The sequence below is a fragment of the Colletes latitarsis genome, chromosome 2 (genome assembly GCF_051014445.1).
Source record: "Colletes latitarsis isolate SP2378_abdomen chromosome 2, iyColLati1, whole genome shotgun sequence".
Classification (NCBI taxonomy): domain Eukaryota; kingdom Metazoa; phylum Arthropoda; class Insecta; order Hymenoptera; family Colletidae; genus Colletes; species Colletes latitarsis.
Window position 1 is genome coordinate 18,442,472 of NC_135135.1, and position 21,117 is coordinate 18,463,588.

A 21,117-nucleotide genomic window follows, 5' to 3' on the forward strand; every position below is an offset into this window, starting at 1 on the left:
GTTTTTCACGCGTATAGTAATGAAATCATAGAGTTCGATCGTTTTTATCTCGATTGTGACATCGAAGATCGCGTGGATTTAATGAGGAACGCGAGGAATTGCATCTGACGCGAATATTAGCAATTCCTAGTCGCAAGACTTCTTACCGTTGGTCGTGAAAGTCAAATTTCCAATATAGACGCGAAAGAAAATGCAGAAAAATTCAAGGACTGTATTACCTCCGCAAACACAACGAAATGGAGTTCAGAATACGAAAAAGAAGAATCGACTGTCACGTAAAAAGAAACTAGCGCGCAATTCCATCCCCGAGCAGAGGGAAAAGAAATCTGCCATATGTTTAATACAACAGTAGTCTCGAGATAAAACCAGAATTTCTTAAATTACAAACACAGGTTTTAACAGAATATTATAATCAAGAAGTAATATCAATATACAGGGTGTTCGGTCACCCCTGGGAAAAATTTTAATGGGAGCTTCTAGAGGCCAAAATAAAACGAAAATCAAGGATACTAATTTGTCGATTGAGGCTTTGTTAAAAAGTTAGAAACATTTCCGGCCACGATTTCGGGGTGTCTATTGACCAAAGATGATTGTAATTGACCCTCGTAACCGAAAATAATTTTTTAATATTTTAATAACTTTTTAACGAAGCCTCAATCAACAACTTGATATTCTTGATTTTCGTCTTATTTTGACCTCTAGAATCTCCCATTAAAATCTTTCCCAGAGGTGGTCGAACACCTTGTATAATGTACATTTCGTTTTCCACACGCTAGAAACATTTTGAAAAATTATAAAAATATAATTGGCAATCTTGGAATACTACAACGCGCGTTAAATTTGTTCCTAACATTTTATACTCTTTTCTCGAATCTTTTGCCAATTTGTAAAACCACTTGTTGCAATTTTTACGAGAGGTTTTCGTACAATTTACGAAAGATCCTCGTTGCTAACGTCCCCAACGCGTTTCCTCGTTCGAGCTTACGATGTATTCGCGACGAAAGTAGTTTCAAAACGGGCAACAAGTTTACGTCGACGAAAAACACTGCCTCGAGACTCGGTTCTCGCGTTTCCCTCCGGTTTAACGTCTACGCGAAGAGTCTCCGACGACAGGGCAGATTTCCCTCAGTGAGCTCGCGGGATTTTCACAAGTCGACGGAAAGTTTCCGCGACAGACAGCCCTCCCCCGATTTCCATATACCGGATCTTTATCGATTCCTCGCGGTAATCGAGAGCTGCAGTCGCGAAATTTCCATAATCCGCGCCAGGTACGCCGGTGACCCACGTAAGCGTAATGTCGTCCCTCGAATTTTATGCAGCAACGACGGAGGAAAAGTTTCTCGACGTTCGTTGACGTTGGCGAGTGTTTTGCCTCGAGTATCAAATAGATACTGTGTTAAAAGAAACGAAAATAAAAAGAATTATTCGAAAATAGCAAAGGAACCTATTCAAAATTTTGTATCACGGAAGCGTAATGCACTGCAATACGAAGAAAATTAAAAAAAGAAATTATCTGGAACAAGGTACACAGAACATACTAAATCGGAGTTAAAATTTAATTATGACGTTAAATAAAACTGTACCATTGTTAGTATCGAATCGACAAGGATTTGTCTCCTGAAATTTAAATGGCGTTCCAAGTAGAATTCGTACAATTTAAAGTTGGACAATACTGTGAAGGGAATAAAACTCGATAACGAACTAAAGTTTCTCATTTATTATTTAATTTATAATTCGCCGCTGCAGCAGCCGAATAACATTTAAGTGTATTATGTTTGCGAAGTTGTTACCTGCGTAAAAGCGGTTTACAAAATTTTTATGCGAAAAGTAGCTCGTTTCGAACGGTTTAATGACCGTATAATGCAGCGCGAAGCTGCTCGGTGCAAAAGTTTGACCGACACAGCTGAGGTCCTGCGAATTCCAGCGTCTCATTAATTTCTATCTCGTTTACAGTAGTTCCACGAAACTATATAATTTCTTAATATTCCACCGTATTAATTTGGTTTTCGAAAATCACCCAGAAAGGAAGAGGTTAAAAAGTATTCGTTTAATGCATACTTCCAATCGCATAAAACCGTCTCAAAAACTTTTTAACGAACCAAGATGGAGGTTATTATCAAACTCGCGTTTCTCGTTCGTTGAAAATGTAAAAAATGAGCTGCTTTCTACGCGGTAACGCTTTGTAACGTTGCATTTCACGGCACGTGAGGCGTCGATCAATCTGTTTATCACGATCTCGTTCGATCGTTTTGAGTCCTGGCGACGCAACGTTCTCGCAGCGGCGCATTGCGTGCATCGCGTAATCGTTAACGGCGTGTTTTTATGGCTGTTACTGGCGTTTCGTTAAACGAATTCAAGGTGAAGCCGTGCACGGGTTTACGCAAATTTCCAAGCACGTTGTTGCACGGCCACGTGTCGCTACCGAAGCTCCTCGCGAGCGCGATAATAAAGAGGCGAAGGAAAAAAAAACAAAAGAAAATTATCATACGACACCGACTACGACCGATTCATCGAGGAAATGGAAAACAGCTGGACGCGAATTTGCATTAATGGCACATGTGCGTTCTCGCGCTATCGATTTTCCCGCCAATTAGGTTTCGCTAACAAGAGCTCGCTCGAAGTGTTTTCGTTTTATCATACGGTTAATTTTCCAATTCCTCGTAAGGATATATTATTCTCGGGAGTCCTATTATCGGCTCGAATCTTGGCTTTATTTACCGATTCTGTTTAAAGAATTCAGGGTACGCCGTGGAACTGGGTCAAATCCTGGAAAATAATTTCATTAACGCGTTCATTGCCGGATCAGAACCGTGCTATACTCTGGAAGACTATAATTTTGATTTTAGATCATTTCTCTGAATGTCTCAACTTGAAAATTTTTCAAAGTGCTAAATACTTTGGACTCTGTTGTTTTAGACATAGATTTTTATACATGCGTTGCACCGTTGATGAGGATGAAAAATGGCGCCCCCCCCGGTCGAACGTAAATTAAATTAATAAATTTGCCGTCGGAATTTAATTAAAAAACTAGGAATAGGTAGGATCCAGTAGTTTCAGCGACGCTGTGCAAACAAAAATATTTCGTTTTTGATTCCATCGGGATGCCTCTTGGCCTCTCAAGGCGCTAGCTGACACCGCCACGAAGCTGCTACCGACATCCGTTGCGAGCTCGAAGGAAAATAACCGGACGTTGAATGGAGTCGCTATTGTTTCCCCAGGGCAACGGGAATACTTGAAAATTCTACCGGCACCTGGCCGAGCAAACATTATTTTACGTCGTGATAACAATTCTTTTTCTTACCGTCACACTTACGATTCGTAAATAATTATATTCTTCAACGCGTGCCCCTTTCAACGAACGTATATTCTTTTTTTCTGGATAATTGTTTGTTCGATTAAAATGTTTCGTTTCTCGAAAAAAGAGACGTTGCTCGTAACAGTTATCGATGAGAAAAATATTGTTTCGATCGTGCTTTCTTTTTGTAAAATCTTCTCATCTTTCTTGCGAGTCTCGCGTTCAAAATGGCCGCCGTCTTCTCGTCGAACGAGTCGAATAACATACGATAAAACGCGAAAATCGCGCGCGTCCCGAGTAACGTCGTTTTCGTAGCCTTTGATGTTTTGGAATTTTCTTGTCTGTGCCATTGTAAAACGATTCGAATCACGGTTCCACTTTCAAGGGAACACGCATCCGACGATAAACGGAGACGAGAAAGAAAAATATCAATGAGCAGAGAAGTTAAACGGATCTCTCTCGTACGATGGACCTCGTACGATCGATGGCGTTGGCAAGAAGAACATATTTTTATTTACTGAAACAATATTTTCCGTATCCGCGGAAAGGCGATGGAAATTTAGAGCATCTCCGTGGGCGTCGAGGGTAGAACCGCCGGGACGGTCCATTTAAGGGTTGTTTTTTCAACTTTCGACTTCGTGGAAACACGGTTCGATCAAGAATTACTGATTTAGCGCATTTCATCCGAAACGGAATCAACGAGAGAGGAATTGGAAAAGCTGGAAACACTCGTTTTATTGAACGAGCGCTCGCGAACACCTGGTCGACACTTTAAAAGCACGTACTTCGGTTTCGCGAACACCGATATGAAAATTAAAATATTAATCTCCATCGAGAATTGTTTTCGCGCGTTATTCTTCATAGGATCGGGTAACATTTTATCCAAATAACGAGCAATGTTTTATCTTTCGCGAATGAAAGTTTCCCTGGATAAATGCTTGTTCGAATGATTTATCTGGCTAAAGTTTTGGCTAGAGAAATATTTTAGTTAAATAATATGGTAATAATAATGATTATGGGAATATGTTTCATAGAATTTCGAAAAATGTTGAAACAAGAACAGATCGAACGTGCATTTTTTCCGAGACGTTCGTGATTGACGTTTATTTTAAATTAATTTACGAATATTAATACGGTCAACAACATTCTCAATTTTTAATAATTAATTTGCTATGAACAAGTCAGAATGTACCGAATACATATTTATGCATATTTTAATATATTTTGCATAATCTGGTATATTCAATATAATAATAATAATGCATCAATATCGTGTAACAAAAAGAAAGTATCAATAAAAGCAAAATAACGTGTAAAATTAAAATAAATATGCGCTATATTCTGTCCTTAATTTAACTTCGAATATTTGTAATATTTTTCCGTGTACGTCATTTAAATAAAATTCAAAAAATATTGAACGTAATGATAGATATTTAATATACAGTTTTGGTAGTTCGGCAAAAAAATATTTCAATCAGAAGTTCATTCATACCGAGTGGTCGATAACATTTATTGCTGTAAAAAAATATTCAAAAATATTCTCTTTCCATAAAAAATAATTGCATTCATCGTCTATCTCGCGGACAGTAATTTATTTCTGGCGATCATATCTACCGTCAAGTTCATTTTCTTCCAATGTATAATAATTTCTTTTCAAATGTAAAGAAATAAAAATAAACGCACGTTAAGTTAATAACGTATGATGATTATTATATAATATTCGTCTATGATGATTATTATCAACCCGGTATAGATAATATTGCTATCTAACGATAAAAGTAAAATGTAAGAACTTTAATCTTTCCACTTGTCGCGATATCTACAAACCAGAATGAACCGACTAATGAGCAGCTCCTCCAGAATCGCTGAATAATTACAAATTGCCTCTTTAATTACCCCGGACGCTTAATCGTTGTCAGAAGTCCTCGAGGGCCTCGGGACCGCGTATCGCCGGTAAATAATCGCGTCTTACAATTAGTCCGACAAGTTATCGCTGGCCAAGTTGCCGGGCGACGCGGATCCTGATAAACTTCTCGGGGCGATATAATGATCGATCTTCGAACGCCTGGGAAATTCGGGACGAGTCGATGGTCAATTAATTCGAGGCCCCCGCGAACGGTGTAGCGTAATTTCATTCCCGGCGACTTCTCGTTCGAAAGATTAATCATCGTACCGAGAGGGATTACCGTCGACGCTTTCATTTTCTCTGGAAAATGGATACGGGGACTCGTAGCTTATCGTATATCAACGCGCGGTGAATTTTCTCGTAAAGATAAATTTCGTAAGCGTGGCGTAGACGAATTTTAATTGCGACGGTTCGCCACTTTGTAGATAAACTTTTATTTACATATAAAACGCCGAAGAGTTAAATTAATTTAATTGCTCGTGGATGGTTTGATAAGGGTCACGAAAATTTTCTGGCTTCACGAGCGACGACAGAAATTATGGAGCGTCGGCCTAGGCTCGCCCCCGACACCGTTAGGCTTTTATATTTGCATAGTTCGTTGGTCGTGCACGAACGTTTGTTATAGAATATTTTTTTTATATTAAACTCTTTATTTGTGGAATTTTCTTACGAAATTCCGTTATTCGTTCTATCGTGATTAAAATTGTACTTTTATAAATTGATGAGATTTATTTTCGGAACCGTGCACTTTGTCATGTGATTATTCTTACGCTGCAAACAATTCAAATAAATAGTGTAGGTATTGGCTGTTTACAAGATATTTTGAACGCGACCAGTTTGACATAATTTTCGTGCGAGCAGCGATTGTAAATTTTCCAACTTTGCTACTTCTTACGAAGATCCCTGAAGAGTTAACAAACTGCGGGGTAAATTTACCGAGCAATTACTAGAATTTACGCGATACGATAAACAGATCCGCGGACTTCAAGGAAACGTAGGACTATTTAACGGTGCTTTTACTCTGCCAAAGGTAATGGTCTGCACATTACTGCTTGGCCAAGAAACATTTTATTTTAGGAGTCTGTTTTTGTATTTATTTTCAATTTATTGTCGGACGCGCGCCATTCGAAGCGATTCGGTTCTAAATAGTTGATTGTTTTAATCGATTTCTGTTCCGTGTCCAGTTTGCTTTTGTCGTGATCTTCGAACTTATTTAATATTGAATTTTTTCTCTACTCTCTGAATAAAAACAGAAACGGAACATTGAAGGAACAAGGCTCAACGATTGCAGCTGTTTCATAGCCTAATCCAATTTAATTTAACTCTTAACTCGTGGTCTAACTCGGAGGCAGGTTTTTATAGAAAAAGAATTAATAATACATTGCAGCTTACCCATAAAAAATTTATTAAAATGATCACGTTCTCGCAGCTTTTATCTTCGACTTAGTAAGTTCGATGTTATAATTTGTGCTTAAGTATAAGTGCATCGAAGATTGAAATAGCTGAACAACTTCTGATCGAAAGTATTTTTCGCTTTACTGTATATTATAAAGATGAGTAGGGCTTACATTCGTGTCAGACTATTCTGAATTGGAAAGTAATTACTTTGACTGATATTTTTATCCGAGAAGGCATTTAAAAAGACAGACGCTGTTCCTTTCGTTCATTGGTAATCTTCTTCCCGTCCAGAAACTAGAATCGAGTCTACTTCTGTTCGAGTAGTAAGAAAAATATTGGGAGAGGAGAAAATTGTAGAAGTCAGGCTCCTAAAAAAATGTTTTCATCGGAATCGAACGCCCTGAAAATATCTGTCTTCCACTCGATAGCCAAGCTGTAATTAACCCTTCAATTTTCACTGTAATCGTACGACTGCTTACTTGAAATTATTTAATTAAACATTACTATCCCCTAAATTTTCATATTCGAGAATATGTATTAGCTATTTATAGCTTTGTATTATAGTAATCCAACGCCTCGTTTCAAGCATTTCTGTCTTTGCAAAAATGAAATTTATTGCTGATAAGAAGATTTTGCAAACCCATTACTCACAGTGAATCTAAAGGTATTAAAAACAGTTCTCGTCATTTTGAAACATTAAAATGAATTCGAAACAAAATGCCGCGATGCTAATTTTTCTTGTCTTCCGGGCCATTTTTATTTTTACCCTTTCTCCCGTTTTCAATCTGCGACGCGAGCTTGAGCGATACACTTTCCACTCGAAAATTGATTCTCCGTATCGATACGCCCGCGGGAAAATCGATGCAGCAGCCATTACCCGGGCTATTTTTTCGCGCGAGTCTCCGTATAAATTCGCGTTACGCCTCGTCAAAGCGGCCCAGTAATGCAGTTTCCATGTGTGTCCTCCTTGACAACGAGTCGCGGCTGAAAACCTTCGTCGGGACTCGTCGAACGATTTGCGGATGAAAAAGGAAAGACACGCCGATAGACTTTTTCGCTTTTCTCTCGGAGGTGGAAGCCGCTTTGAGGGTTCACAGGCACCGATTTATTTTAGGGGAAACGCACGCCGAACAGTTATTACTCGTGTTTGCTTTTCACGACGATCATGAAGCGGGGATCGAGTTCTACGCTTCGCTTTTTACTCTTCGTTCGTCTAGCTACGAACAAAAACGTAGCCCCAACAGCCTTTAATTTTCGATAAACATCCAATTTTCGTTAGTACTTTAACGCTTATTTCGTTGTAGCTTATTTAAAAATTGTAAATAAGTAAACCTCGGAGAAGTTTATAATTTGATAGAAATTTAGAAACAAGTCAGCCTTCGGTTGAAAAAGGTTCACGGTAATTTTCAAAATATCTGAAACAAAATTATCTTCAATGTTATATTTATCTATTTTCCTCAGAGTTTACAGACTAATATCCAAGGTTAATGTTTCACGGTTTTTAATAATATGAATTTTTATTTGTTTCTTGAGCAGACACGTGAATCGTTTAATTATACTATATTCGCCCGATATTGGAATATTGGAAAACACAAGTAGTTCGCAACTCTAATGTTCAGTATATTCGCGCGAGAATTGATAATAATCTTCATCGGGGAATTTTTAAACCTTCCCCCGGATCCCCGGAACATTAATAATCGAATCTTTGGTAATCCGGAGGCGAGATTATTTCGCTGTTGCATTTCCGCCGACTCGAATTTACTAATCCTCTTTGGCGTTATCACCTCCGCTTGTCGAATAGTGGATTTAATTATCGCTGCGTTGCGATGATTAGCCTCGAGGTTTGCGTAACGAGTACCACTTCAGAGGAGAGATCGACTGTTTCCGTAATCGATCGTCCCGTAAAGGGTCTAATGATGCGAAGACAAAGGTAATTCGAAAGAATTTTCGCGTTGTTGTTGCTATCCAGAGCCAAGACTTAATTAACGCGACGTCAGATTATTAGCAAAGATTGATGGCTTAAAAGGAGAACGTTAAACTCGAGAAGCAATCTTTAGAATTTCTCGTTGGTATTCGGTGATTGAATCTTTAGTTTTCAAATTTATGCAAAAATCATTGAATCAAAGTTATAACATGATTTTTAGAACACTTACAATTAATGAAACTTGATACTTTGAATTTAAGAATACTAAATCGAACTATCGAATATTTCTGTAATTTGAAAAACCGAAGATATCCCTAGACAGGGGAAACTGGCGTAGCAGTAAACGCGTTAATTACTTGATTGAAGTATAAATATTGTTGGTAGGTGGTTTTCCTGAGCGTGTTTCTGGTGTTTGTATCGTAAACCCCGACTTCTAGAAGGCCTTAACGCAAAGTCTACGAAACTTGGTACAGGTATCAGAACTTCGCGCAAAGAAGATGCGTTCAGTTTGGTTTACCTTGTTAACTTTCTCGTTAATTACTGTCTTTGATGGAAATTCTTGAAGTTCGGTTCGAAAACGCGACCTGCTTTCTGTTTTCTTATCGGTGGAAAAAATCCGTTAACCCTCAACAACCGATATATCTTTTGTAATATGTAAGAAGAACATTGTTAAAAATTTCATAGGGAAACATCATCAATATTTCAAAGATTGTAAGTCAAAAGTTCCAGCCTCGACAAGAGCAAAATATCACTGTAAATAATACGTAGTATCCACGTTTCTTTACTTTGGATAACGAAATTTTCATTCGAACGTTAAATAAGCGACAATTGAATTCGGATGTCGATTAATTGACCCCACTAATTGCAAGAGGGGAATCGTGTCGTTACGGTTGAAACCGCGTTTTATAATACAAAGAGGATTTCTTTAATGTATACGAGCGCCAATTGGCGCGAAACTGCAGTCATTAAGCTCATTATTCATTTGGTATCTCGAGCACTGGTTCGCTGAATTATTCAAACAAGTTTCTCCAGGACGTGTTCTCTCCGTCGCCCCAGATCCTTGGACGTTCTTCCGACCGGCTTTCAAAACTTGACGATCGGATTAACGAGTTCGGGGGCTGTTCGTGTCACTGTTCCAAACGACAGTCCGATAAATTATTACAATTCCTGGGCTCTAAACGCGGTCCGTGCGGTTTTCGCGAACGTGCTGCTTGTTGCGTAACACGGTTTAGCCTGGGAAATGGGTAATCCCACATTTTGATGAGTATCCCGCGGCCAACTTGTGTTCCCCGCTGTATAGCCGGTAAAAGGGAGACGAACGTTATTCGGTCGAGGCTCGAGTAGGTGGTTTGGGTTAGGTTTCTAAAGTGCTGAAAGGATTTTAGCCCGAGCAGCGAATCGAAATTTGGAGAGCGGAGGGGAAAATAAGGCAGCCAACGGGATTCCATGGGTAAAGATTGATCGCGGCGAGTGCTTTAAATTGAAATTGCGTCGCGCTTTTTAGGAAAATAGGCCGTCAGTCGAGATTGGCCAAAACCCGGGGAACCTGCGGCCTTTTCAGCCGCTGGCCGTTTCGTATATTTTGTCAATCGCGATCCGAAACTCGAGCACGATCTTCGCGTAAAAGGAACCTCGACGCCTTATTATCGATACAGTAATTTAATTACTATCCGGAACCGTGGAAGAGGAATTTTTGTTACGCTTAAAAAATGGCGTGGCTCTTCTCTAATTTAATTTAAATTTAAATTCGTGCAAATATTCGAAAGTAAGAAAGAAGTTATAAAAGGAAGGCCAAGAGGGGTTTATTCGTTGTTTTCTATCGCTCGCGAAACCACCTGTCTTATAAATTATGTTGTGCAAGAAAAACGCTCGAAATAAATGCCGTATGTTACTAAACAAGCTGTCCGGGAATGCAAAGATTGATGTGCCCTTCCGCGTAAAAGTTCCCCTCGAGTGCCCTACAAAGCCTGAAAGGAATTTTGGCGCCTCGCCTAATACACTTTCCGAAGGAACAGCTTGTAACACTTTTAACGCGGACCACCCTGCATACTGGGCTCGCGGATCGTCCGAATGATTTATTTCCCAGTGAAACGCCGCCCTGGAAATCGACCGTGAGTTATTGAATAAAGTCGCGAGTTCGATGCGGCCGTGTTCTGAAATTGAAAATGCACCTTTTTCCCCCCTCTTGCTGTGCCAAAGTGCTTCGCTTTAATTTACGCAATCCAGATCAATTTACCGGGCACACGCGAACGCCTGTAATAAGATTCGCGTCGTTATTGGAGAAGATAGATAGCGTGGGCGGCGAACGTTCGTTCGAAAATAACGTCCGTGCACCGTTGCAACTCGTACGTTAAAAAACGGAAACACGAACGATGAGCTTGTTGACGTTCGCGGACGATTCGGTGGGGAATTTTATTCTTACGTAGACGCAAGCGTCTCGAAATAATTTTTTATATTAGTTCGGTAGTTTCGTAGTATTGAAATTAACAAATGGGCCATTGGAAGATGAAATTTAGACGTCGACGACGAGCCTGTCGAATTCGAAATTACAGCCGGTAATGAAATGGGCGCGATAAATAAAACGATGTCGACATTGTGCCGCGTAGCAGTTGCAATTGGTTAAACCGCGGTTAATGATGCACCGTAAATAAAGGAGGTAAGCGTCAGCGATGGCCACCGGAATCATGGATTTCAATCGGAGGACGAAGGCACCGCCATTTTAATCGCGGTTGCAATTTACAGATATCGCGATACTTTGAAAATTTGATGAATAATCGCGAGCTCGCTAGTACGCGGTTTATAAACGTTCGAACGTCGATACGATCTGGCACGCTCGGCGTCGGAGCAATGTTGCGATTAATTCGTTCCACGATTTATCGACGTTTCGGGAAATATGACACGTTGCTTCATTCCAGCTGCGATCGTTGCACCGATGTTACAACGGAGGATTCAGGAATTTTACCGTATCAAATTATTCTGTGTTCGAATACTGATTTTCCAAATTTTCCACTTCTTTTGTTCGTAATTGATCATCTACGTGGTCGTATGAGCATGTCTTTCCTTGAAATCGGTTAGAATCGGTGTGGATATCTTCCTACAAGGTTCGGAGATATTATTTTGAGTTTTGAGAAAAGGAAAGGGACCAGAAATTAGGGTGTTAACACGGTCGATCGACCAAGACAATAAGCTCGCATCAGAGGGAAAGAAGTCATTAGAGAAGTAGACGGCAATGTCTGTCAGACGTTCCGAGTTTCTCTCTCGATATCCTGGGTTCGGATACGAACACTCCAGCTGCAAGTGCATCTGGCACTGACTCGAGTTTAAGCTCTGGCTCATCCCCGTCCAGCTTTGATCGTACTCGACGCGCTGATTGACGCGCAGAGACGTAATGACGCGAACAGCCCTTCTATTCGGCCGCAAACAATCCTCCGACTGTCCGGCTCATATCGAATACCTTGTTTCTCGAATAACGCACCAAATTCTTGCGTTTCCCGCTAATCTTCCCCTTTCCCAATTACCTCGGTTGTTGCAACGTACCACAGCAATGTACGTCCTGGAAATCTCGCCTCGAGACGTCGAACAACCGACTGCAATTCCTGTAAAATGAATCGACCATCCTGTTCAGCTTCACCATTTTAACATGCACGATGCCTAATTAAATTTACGTGTTCTCGACAAGTATTGATTTTAATTTAAAAAATTAGACGTTAAAGAAAATAAATCAAGTTGTAACGATTATTTTAAATTACAAATTGTGGTTGGTTTTCAATTATCTGAACACAAAGTTTTGAGATGTTTGAGAGGTTTGGTCTGGCAAACAACGCGTTGAAACGCTTAGAATAAACGAAGAACCTTGATACTCGTAATTTTTAAACGATTCCACTGAAGGAATACCATGAAATTGTAGTTTAAAAAATAATGTGTGAAAGTTTGCTTCGCTTTGGGAATTTATGTGGTTGTAAAACACCGAGTGTGGTTAATTAATTTTCACGGGTTTCGAGCTCGGGTTAACGTTTTTGGCCTAAAATGGAATCCAACAGGTTCGAGGCCAGAACATTGATCCGGTGGAATTATTGAAGATATTTCACGACGGTTTCTAGACAGCGGTTAGCCAACACGCGGTAAGAAAATTGGCCACAAATCATTCTGCCTGACAAGAGACACGAGAGTGAGCTAATTGCGCAGGATTGCCAATTATGGCAATTCCAAAGCAGCCCTGGCTGTTCCGGTCCGACGACCGCCAAGATTGCCCTTAGAGGAATTCCGAAAGCGATGACTTTTGAAGGGAAGCGCCGTTAAGTTCTCGCTCAGTTAATTCTCACCAGGCGCACCCTTATTGCACGCCACAAGCTATAAGACAGTAATGCAGCTGCGCTACATTAACATTCCCCGAGTAATTATTGAAATTCCGATAGCCCTCTTGCTATACGCTTAATCCGTCGAGTTTATTTAGCGTAAACTTTCGACAATTTGCCGGACGCACGCTTTTCGTAAACTGTACGCAGAAACGTGGCTTTGTTTATACTTTCACGAATCCTAGAAATAGTATTCCTAACCAAGATAAAAATATTCAGTAAAGTTCCATCGTGATTTTAAGTTGCTATGAATTTTAATGTCCAATTGTATATCGTTAGATATTTTTATCACTGATACTTTGTTGATATAAGCTGTTGTTCAGTACCGTAAATTTAGATTTCGACGATTCGTCGATACAAATAAAATCCATTATAGTATTAAATTACAGATATAAAAATCGTGCGTGCAAGATTATAATCAATTTGTCCCAGAAAAATTTTATCGGATTGCTAATACTATTGGATCCGTAAGAATGATAAGAAATAAGTATTTAGATTATATTTTACGAGTTTTGATTTTTAAACGAGTTACACCGTTTATTTGATTACGTATAAATCGCATTTTATCGCTAATGAAAATTTTTGTGATCTTTATGTTTTGTTAATAAGTAAGAACCATGCTCGCGTGCGTTTCTGGCAATCAGTATAACGGAGCGCCTTGACCAAGCCTCGAAAACTGTCATGCGAATGTCATGCCATAGGATTACAGGTTATTGTTAGAGCATGTTGCAAACAAAGAGTTGGAATGGTTAAAGAGTGGATCGTTACAGTCAACAAGGTTCCAAACATTTCTCGCGTCTAACACAGTTGTCACACACATTGGACAAATACTATTTATGTGCAGTGTTCGCCACAAAAAGAAATCACACTCGCCACAGAAAAGTATGTCAAACGCCATGCGCATCGGAGCTGGACAAAAGTATAAACATCGTATTGTTTTTTGGATTCTCTATTATTCACTGTTCGAAATATTGATTTTTCCCTTTCAGCTTTGCATTGTTTTCATGTTCACTTACGAGACTTATTTAATAATCGAGTTTTTGTTCTATGTTTTATCAATAGCAAAAAATATTATATCACACGTTACTGGTATTAGTAAATTTAATTATGAATAATTATTTTGCAACGTTAGCGGTCGGTTGCATGTTATAATATAATAAATAAGTCACAATCTAACCGTGTACATGCGTATCGCTACCCTTGAGAAGGCTATGATAATAAAAATATGTAAATGTGACAGTATCAGATCATGCATTTTATTTAGTTAGATTTAGACCATAGCCTTCAACTTTGCCTATTAATTTTCATAATTTTTTTTATTAGAACGTCAGGTTGATTTCAATTTAAATATAATAAATACACTAGCATCAGTAATTAATCTTAAACTTTATCAAAGATCAACTATTATAGTCTCATCAAATTGAAAAGACAATACGAATCTGTCTGTCCATAATAAATGACGAGTTTGATATTAATGCTTTGTGGACGTTTAAAGTTAGATTTTTAGATTTCTAACGAAACAATGAGTTTTGCTGGATAAATCGCGTGCATTTGTCAATTAATTCGAATAATCGAGCATCCTATGTATTGATTTTCCGGTGGTTCTTTGTTCGAACAAAAGGGCCTGCCAGAGATACGCAACGGCGCGTTTATAGATCATTAATCAAGTAATTGCGACCGGGGCGTTATTAATTAATGAATATCGTGGGAAATTATTCCTTTATTAGTGACGGTCATCTAGAAACATGCTTTACAACTTGATTCATATTGTATTTTTATTAGAGTCCAGATAAACGATACGTTATTTATTAGTAACATTGTCGAAAAAGTGGAACAGACCTATACAGGGTGTTCGGCCACCTCTGGGAAAAATTTTAATGGGAGATTCTAGAGGCCAAAATAAGACGAAAATCAAGAATACCAATTTGTTGATGAAGGCTTCGTTAAACAGTTATTAACGTTTAAAGTTCCGACCGTACTGAATTTTTTTCTCGAAAATGCGTAGGATTTTGGGGGCATGTCTATTCACCAAAAATTATTGTAATTGGTCCTCGCAACCGAAAATAATTTTTCCAGAACGATTTGAAATTTTTGAATTTAAGTGTAAATAACTTTTTAACGAAGCCTCCATCAACAAATTGGTATTTTTGATTTTCGTCTTATTTTGGCCTCTAGAATCCCCCATTAAAATTTTTCCCAGGGGTGGCCGAACACTCTGTATAGTGCCTGACCTTTGCTCCCCTTTCCTCATTTTCGCGACATCTTTGATTCGCTGTGTTTTAGAATGGCCGTTTCACTTGTACGACTTCTTTCCATTTAAGAAATTATTCAAGCGTGTCGAGTTCTCACTTTCAATTTTTATAAAATCGCTTTTCAAAGCGTTTTTCGTAATTTTTTGAAAGTCCATAGTATTATATTTGCAGAGAATTGTTAGCACAAGTACGAATTAGGAGAGAAAAAATATCTTGCAGATATAGAAAATGTGCGATAAAAGTTCGGCGACTGGAAATGGCGATGACGCAATTATCGACCGATAATTTCCAAGAAAACGAAGTTAACGCAGAAGAGGAAATTAAATTCTAGTTACATCCCTCGGCCTCTAGGGCACTGTTGCATCCAGAAAGCTCGTGTTGCTTCGAAAGTTCCTAGAGCTCGTGAAGTATAGCAAGCAGAAATTTTCAAAACTCTTTTAAACATCGACTCGAATAAGAAATAATTTTGAAATACCAAATGCCGAATGGAGACTATCAGATAAAAGAGACATATTTGCATCTATCTAAGTCCAATAAAAGATGTTGAAATTGTCAGTAAATATATAGAACTGTATCAAATATGGGTCTGTATAAATGTGTATTTTGTCGACCATAATATCTTGGTTCGAAATAAACTAGGATAAAAGCAGAAAACATGGACAATGTTTGTCCAAGTGTAAAACGAAACACCCACTTTGGACGATTGTTCAGCCTCAATTTCGTGTCATGTTCGATTCTACAATCGTGGATATTTCGTTTCACACTTGTACAATCATTGTCCATGCTTTCTGTTTTCATTTTATTTTAAATCAAAGTACCATGATCAACGTGACACACGGTGGACCAACTGTTTGTTCACATATCGTATTTAAACACTGAAAACGATATTCTGTAGTTGCAGAGTATTTTAAAATTGATACTAGAATCAAATTTTAGAAAACTGTAAACAGTAACGACTCGTTCGGCGTTTACCGATAGTTATAAAAAAACTAAAGCTATCGTTGTCGAGAAAATTGAATTCTAGCCGCCATGTTCCGAAATTGGCTGTAACCACAAATTTCTATTTTCCCGGTTACACGTAATTTATTAACCCCTACGCGTCTAAAAAAGAGTTCAGCGGTCGGAAAGGATGACGGCACAGTTATCGTCTGGTAACCGTCCTAAGAAAATGAAGTTAACGCGAGGAAGGAAATTGAATTCCGAAAATGCTTTGCAGCCAGCGGTGAGATACTGTTATTATACATCCGGAAGCTGGTTGCAGTTAGAAACTTGCGCGTTTCTTAGAAACCCGAGGTGTTCATAGGGTGCCGGGGAACTTAGAAATTCCAAGATTTCGGCTTGTAACGACGTAGTTAGTGCTCGGTAAGTGTTGCACAGAGAATGAAACCCGCTAGAATAAGGGTAATTGGATTTTCAAAATGTTCTATAAAATTGTACGATGTATATTGTCTCTGGAAACGGTTAATGGCTAGGTGGTTGCATCCTTTACAATCTCTTGGTGGCTAGAAAATTGTTAAAATTCAGAATTTACACGGTATTCTTTAAGGATTGAATGGTATTTCGACCATATTGACAGCCCTCTTCGGGTTAAAAATTTATTACGTTATTATAGAGAGAAAAAGACGAACAAATAAACGATGTTTTTTTATCTTCGTAACTTTATCTTTCTCGTGCTTCGATTCGAACTGGATCGACCCAAAAAAATGCTAAACAAAAGGTAAAAATGCTCTGTCGGATCCGTCGTATCGTTCGTTCGGAATAAATTCCCAGAAACCGTATTTTTCAGTCGCAGACCGACCAACCCTTCAAGGTGTTATTTCTAATGGACGACGTTGTACAGCCCCCGTCGATCAGCGTGTCGGGAACAGGAAAAATCGATGTTCCGTGATTTCGTTCGCTTCGAATTCACCGAATTTGCAGGGATCGTGACGAAGGTAGACGGAGATCTTTTTCCCTAGAATTCTTTCGACCTTTCCGCCGATTCGCTGGCACGTGGGGACTCATAGCGTCTGGAGATACCTCTCTCGTTCGCGGAGAGTTAATTAACGTCACGTCGTACATAGGTAGAGTCGGTTCTCCACCGCCCACCCTCCAACGTGTCTCTTTTAGCAGTCCTTACTGAAATCCCGGGAAACCGTTATTTATGGCTGATGTTCTTCGATTCGCCACGGTTCGGTGTTTGCGGAACACTCCGTTCGCTCGTTGCCCTCCGACCTTATTTCTACTGTTTTTTCCCCCCCACCGTCCTTGTCTCGTTCCCAGTCACCGCCTCTCGCCCGTGTTTTCCTCGTTAGAGTCCCGACTAACACGGCAAGGAATTTATTTCCTCTAGTTTCCCACCTTTTTTCCTCTCATTGCGCCCCTGTCTGCATCTCATCTCGAAGATTTTGCTCCTACGCGAACAATTTCCAGCGCCACGATTCCCGGTTTCGTTGCGACAATTTTTACGTTGGATTCGAATAATGAGAATCCACCCCTATTTATGTCCAATGGTCGTCACTGTTAAAACAAATTCGTTCTCGAAAAGTTTAACTATTTTTAATACGCGTTCATAGACTGTTCCAAGTGAAAACTGAAGATTCTCTCCTTTCGTCTTTCCTATATATATCCTTTTTAGCGTTGAAGTCCAAGAATTATTAAAGAGACCGTTGTGCAGATTGTGAAAAATATTCGTAATAAATAACACGTGACGCTTGACGCGTGAAAAAAAATGTTTGAAGAAACGTAGACGCGCCGTGTTCTCACGTACGAAGTGAAAAATGGCGAAACTTTTTTCATCCTAATGCCCCCGGTGTCAGAATAAACGATGTCCGTTCGATATTTGTTCTTTTTTTTTCTCTTTCGTTTTTCGAACAATTCCGTCTTCATCCCTTCGTCGAGAATTTATCAATTACCGTCGACTTGCCGTCAAGTTCGTTTGAATTTATTTTTTCTTCGACGCGATTCACACCCATGCGACTCGCAGCTAATTTAACTTCCCAGCGGCGGCGTTTCTTCGACGGTTTGTCTTTCATTCCGTTTATATTACTTCCTTCCGGGCCGTCTGGCTCTCGCAAACTTACTGTTTCACTTTTCGCGTTTTCCCGATGCGCGGCTGTTTTTCCTCGGAACGGTTATTGATTAAATTTCCACGGTGATGAATGAGGAGGCGCATCGAAAGGAGGCTACTTAGCATTTCTAACGTTTTATCACGGCCGACAGCGAAAATACAAGCCAGCTTCCTTTAATAACGCCGTGCATCGAGCGTTCATCGATTTTCTTCGACCATTGTGCTCGGTCTTATCGTCTCCTTTGACCGGTTAGAGCTTTCAGCGCGATGGCTTTTTTATTAAAATCCGAAAATTACGTTTGAGGCAATTAGGGGCTGCTACGAAAATCGTTCTATTTATGAAAAGCTTCAGGAGCTTTCTATTATCCGCGATACAGTTGGAGTTCTTCCTGACAAAAATAAGTCGATGAATATTCTTGAGAAAGTAGAGCTTAGAAAAAACCATAGTTACTACATTAGTTGTTATTTTTGTTATTAACATCACCATTCTCGAAGGCATTACCGGTTTCGTTGCCTTAATTAATCCATAAATTTTAGTAATAATGATACGTCGACAGACGAAATATATTTTAATAAGTCCATCGTATTTTTTCATTCTTCTTTCGTTATCGTCGAGACAGGCAGTCCATATTTTTCGAATACGACAGCGTTTATGCTTCATAATAGACCGTATATTTTCCATTGAATTTGCATCGTCGGACTGGGAAGGCTGGTGCAACACAGCGAGGTCGTTTTTCACCTTGCATTTGGTCTTCTTGAAAAATCCATCCCACTTTGATCAAACCGGTGCTTCAAGGACTCGGTTTTGGAACTTATTTATTTTTCTCTGGATTTAAATTGCATAGAAAGATGCTCGATGGTTTAAAATTTGAAAAATTTCAAATTAGAAAAATTTATGATAAATGCAACGTCGAACGTGGACAGTTTTAGAGACGTGTTTACATTTTCCAAGAACAAAAGCCCGATTCGACGAGCCGGAGGAAAGGAATTGGAACGAAGATAATTTTGAAATTTCCGTTCCATCGCGGGCCACGGTTCGACGAATGAAAAATCGAGCCGTCGTTCTACTTAGAACTGGAAAACTCCGGTATCCTTTCGTTCTCACAAAGCTTCCTGCAAAGCGGAAGGACAAACGACACAATCCTCGTCTGTAATTTCGACGATGAAGACCCGGGTGGTGGGGAGGGCCTGGTTACCGTGAAAAATTGGCAAAACGGGAAATATTTCGAGACAGTTGATGAGTCGATGCCTTTCAGTTCGCGATCCCCTTTGAAAGCTAACCCCGAAGAAACCGTGTGTTCCGTCTTCGTCGCGAAAGGGTGAAAGCAGCGCGCGTGCACGCTTCGAAAAGCGAGGAAGGAAAAGTAGACCGACGTCCTCAAAAGAACCGTCGACCGCTCGTATATTTGTCACATCCGTGTTTCCTTCGCGTCTGTGTTGTTGTTAACAATGAGCAGCCTTTGAAGTTGCCAGCTCTCGTTTCGTCGCGATACAAAATGAGGTAGATGAAACCGTGTGCATGTGTGATTAAAGTCCGAATCGACGTTCAACTGCTTCTCAAACTGCTGTCGCGTGTCTGCTATGTATAAATGTTTAGCAAGCTACGCCACGAACCAGCTTTATTAAGAAAATTAATTTTGAATATTTGCGTCCGCTAGCCGAAGAAACGAGGTTGTTCATTATTTTAATTTCGCACGGAATGAAATATAAAATGGAAATTAAATTCGAGCAAAGAGGGATTGTCACGCGTTCGAATTTCCGCGTCTAATTGTTCGGTGATGAACGATACGGGGTAATTTCACCCGATCTCTTTATCCGATTGCGTCGAACAAGTACGAGAGAAGAAGCAAGGAGTATCGTTCCGATGATTACACAAGAACTTCCCCAAACGGTGGGGCGGGGACTTTACCATTGATTAAAAGTACGTTTTTACTTTTATTCCGCGGGAAAAACGAAATAACGAAATTCGTAAGTAATCGATGGTAAGGATATATCCCAGTGATCATCCCAGCTGCCTGAATATATCGCATCGAAAACTCCCATTCGACTGGGTCTGACCTACTTCATCTTCATCGTCTAATGCGCATTGATTTTCGGATATTAAAGGCAGAAAGTAAAGTGCCGCGTCGGTCGTCGGTCCTTTTTTTATCCTTAAATTAATAATCGAAATTAATTCGCGATTAACAAGTCGGTCGAAAAAGCAAAATTTTCTGTCCTACTCCTATTCGTCGCTTTCAATTTTTCAACGGGCTTCTGCACAGTACTTGAAATAATTCGTGATGCTTCGTATAAATATAAATCGAAAACGGGAAATAAAATCATTCGTGCGAGCCTCCGTTTACGAAAAAATCGATTTAAGCATTTTTTTGGAGCACGCTTGCTATTGCGTCTGCCTATTACTCGATATTTCTACTTACGTTGGCGATAATAGGCATTCGGTGGTGTAGTATCGTCTGTTTTTGTAATTATTCACTGTTCTATTGTACTGTCTTTATTTATATGGCCATTTTAAAAGTCTGGAAATTCTCTTTTGTATTTTACATCATTTTTGATTATTTAAGTCATACTTTAAGTTATGTTTTCTATAGTTAATAGACTCGTGGAAATTAGGACTGTCACAGTGACGGATAACGTGTTGAAAAGTGAGCCGGATAAAGGGGTTTCATAGAGTTGTCCCTCTAATTTTACGAAATTAAGTAATCCTCTTTGTGAAACGTAGGCTTGCTCACTGATAGCCGTGAATTAAGCTCCAATTTGGGTAATTTACCCTCGCTGATGTATGTACCCGCTAGTAATGGGACGGAAGAGGGTAATGACGTGGACGTCGTTACCAATGAATTTGTTTGTTTAGCACTTTTTTCTCGTAAAAACTCGAGGGCGACTGCTGTCGTTACGGGCGTGGAATTTCCTTTGTTTACTCGGAGTTTAGACGACCAGA

General features: G+C 39.5%; 1 protein-coding gene across 1 annotated transcript in view; it reads left to right on the top strand.

Moving 5' to 3' along the window:
- Positions 1-21,117, top strand: part of Rpn2 (Regulatory particle non-ATPase 2) — a 71,609-nt gene that overhangs the window by 22,129 nt on the left and 28,363 nt on the right. The gene's annotated exons all lie outside the window — the stretch shown is intronic.